The 2639-nt window shown below is 40.0% G+C and overlaps 1 protein-coding gene across 5 annotated transcripts in view; it reads right to left on the bottom strand.

Moving 5' to 3' along the window:
• GABRA2 (gamma-aminobutyric acid type A receptor subunit alpha2) overlaps positions 1 to 2639 on the bottom strand; it is a 139318-nt gene that overhangs the window by 92860 nt on the left and 43819 nt on the right. The window lies entirely within an intron of this gene.

The raw sequence follows: 2639 nt of genomic DNA, 5'->3' as shown, positions 1-2639 counted from the left end.
GTACCATGGCAACGTTCTATTTCTCTGCCAATCATGGTTTGAATAGCACAAGGTGCCATCTCTTCCTCTCTCTTTCATCGCTATCATTCACTCACCACGTTCATTATCCTACCTTTTTTTTTCTTTCTTTCTTTCTTACCTTTTCCTGTGTATTACATCGTTCTCCAATATCATTTCCTTCCCTTTCGCTCTCATTTCTTTGCCTGATTTATTTTTCTTCTTCTTCTTCATCTTGGACATTGAACAAAAATATCTCTGCTTTGATTTAACGTGAGCATAAACTCGAAAATCCTTCTTTTTTAAACCACTTGAAATAATTCAAAGAAATCTAACTTTTGGAAAGAACCTCGAGTGCCATGTTCGGAGGAAGCTGTTTTAAATAATGATAAAAAAAAAATAGTAAAACAAGTCTGAAGACGACGATGGTTCACGAGCTGTATTTGACGATGCAGATTGTTTCAGAAGTCAAGGATGAGACAATGTGATAATTTTTGACCAAGTTATAAAAATGATCAACATGATGTGGTACGAGTGACGGGTTATTAGCTACAAAATGTCGAAAACTCGGTTTCGTTCAACAACTTTAAAAATTTGACCTTTGCATAACATTTAAAGGTCACAAAACAATGTTGTGGGCATTAAAATAAGGAAACAGGATACGTGCTATAGCTTAGTGGAGTTAGTTCGTCGAAGAAGGTCGAAAACCCGGTTCGATTCCCACAACTTTGAAAATTTGACCTTTGTGACCTTTAAAGGTCAAAGGTCAAGGATTATGACCTTTGGTGCAAAACTTCCTCTGGAACATTCCAGGAACAATATAACGTCATAGAGGCTATATGGCATTTCGCACTCCTCGGATTATCCATACTTTGATGAAATCAGCGTAAAAACAAACTTGAAGGGGGCGCCACGGGCAAGGTGTTCGAGATAGAGAAAAATGGTTTCAAGACTTTAGGTGGGGAATGACCTCAAGATTATGCGTAAAAAATATTATCATCCTAGTTCTCAAAGTTTGGGCAGTCATATGATTTTTATGTCAAAGTTCGCAATTTTTTTAAAGTTCGTGACCTTGACCTTGGGATGGAAATGAAAAATCGAGCTCCGTGGGGCTATGCAGGTGCCATTGGGCTAACCAAATACCGAAACCCCTGTCAGATTCGACAAACCCCCGAGTAGAAGATGCAAATTGAAATCGGCTCCCCCCGAAAACATGTTTTTTGTGCGTGGCTCTGCCCATAATGTGCGCCCCATGCCCATTCTCAGGAAAACACAAGTAGATCATGATATAAACCTCCCACCAAAATTTTATTAGGATCGGATAAAAACCCACGGAGCTATGCTCGGAACAGACAGACAGACAGACAGACAGACAGACAGACACACAACAATAACGAATATTGTGGTCACTTATTTTTTTCGTGAAAATATTTTTTCGTGAACCAATAAAAGTCGGACCACTGGGTCCTGGCCTGATGTTGGAATCCAAATTTGGGAGCATTTTGACTGGTGGGTCTGGAGAAGAAGATTTTTAAAAAGGAATTTAGGTAAATTTCCCCAAAATTGACGAAGTCGGCCATTTTGACACACTTTCTGGTCACGTGATCGGCATGACCTCTGCAATTTAACATCCCTACCCCGGCCTGATGCTGTAACCCAAATTTGGTAGCACTCTGACTGGTGCGTCTGGAGAAGAAGGTTTTGAACGGAATTTACTAAGTCCACCATTTTGACCAACTTAAAGTCACGTGACCGGAACGAGCTTTTCAATCCCCGTTACCAGTTAAGAACCTTGTTGCCAAATTTCAGCCGGATCAGCCCAGCGGTTTGGCCGGAGAAGTCAAAATAGGAGACGGACGGCCGGACGGACGGACAGACGGTGCACAATGACAATACCTTATCTGCGAAACCGAGGTTATTCATTTCTCCAGTTATGGGAGGAAGTTGTACAAGAAGTCCATCCAGGACAACGACATTAAAACTGATCATTATACTTTAGATAAATTACAATAATATCAGTAGACGATGAAAAATAACCGTTGGAGATTTGAACCTGAGATCAGATGCTCATTTGAACCACATGCTCACATCGAAAATGCCAAAGAGGTCCAGGTATAGTCAATTCGTTAATAAAGTTGAAACTTATCAATAACAATATAATAAACTATCACATGATGACACAATACTGTATTTCACAATGTTACAGATATCATATTACAAATTATGTGACAAAACTCATAAATGCATGTCATATAGGGTATTAGACATCCCAAAGGTGTGACGTGCGGCAAATGGTGCTTACATGTAGCGACATACAATCCATGACATCATACTTCGAGGCAGAGGTTCCAAAGCTCAAAGGATAGAAGAAGAATAAAAAGGAGAAATTTTGAAACGTGTCCCTAAGCATGCTTGAGGGGTAGGGGAAGATGCGGGGGGGGCATGCCCCCTGGAGAGAATTATGAAGAGCTCACGATTAAAAATCAGTATTCCGGGGGTATGGTGAGGCTGTTATTTCACAGGAAGATAAGCAAAATGCAACCAACAGAAAAAGAAAATTTCAAATGAAACGATATTTACTTTTTGTTATATTTACAACAGATCTGCACTTTTTGTTCCCTTGACATGCTGCACATGCTGGT

This window comes from Eptatretus burgeri, chromosome 12 (genome assembly GCF_056783735.1).
Source record: "Eptatretus burgeri isolate ZD-2024b chromosome 12, Ebu_testis_v1, whole genome shotgun sequence".
Taxonomy (NCBI): domain Eukaryota; kingdom Metazoa; phylum Chordata; class Myxini; order Myxiniformes; family Myxinidae; genus Eptatretus; species Eptatretus burgeri.
The sequence above is the reverse complement of the archived record's forward strand: the minus strand, read 5'-3'. Positions and strand labels throughout refer to the sequence as shown.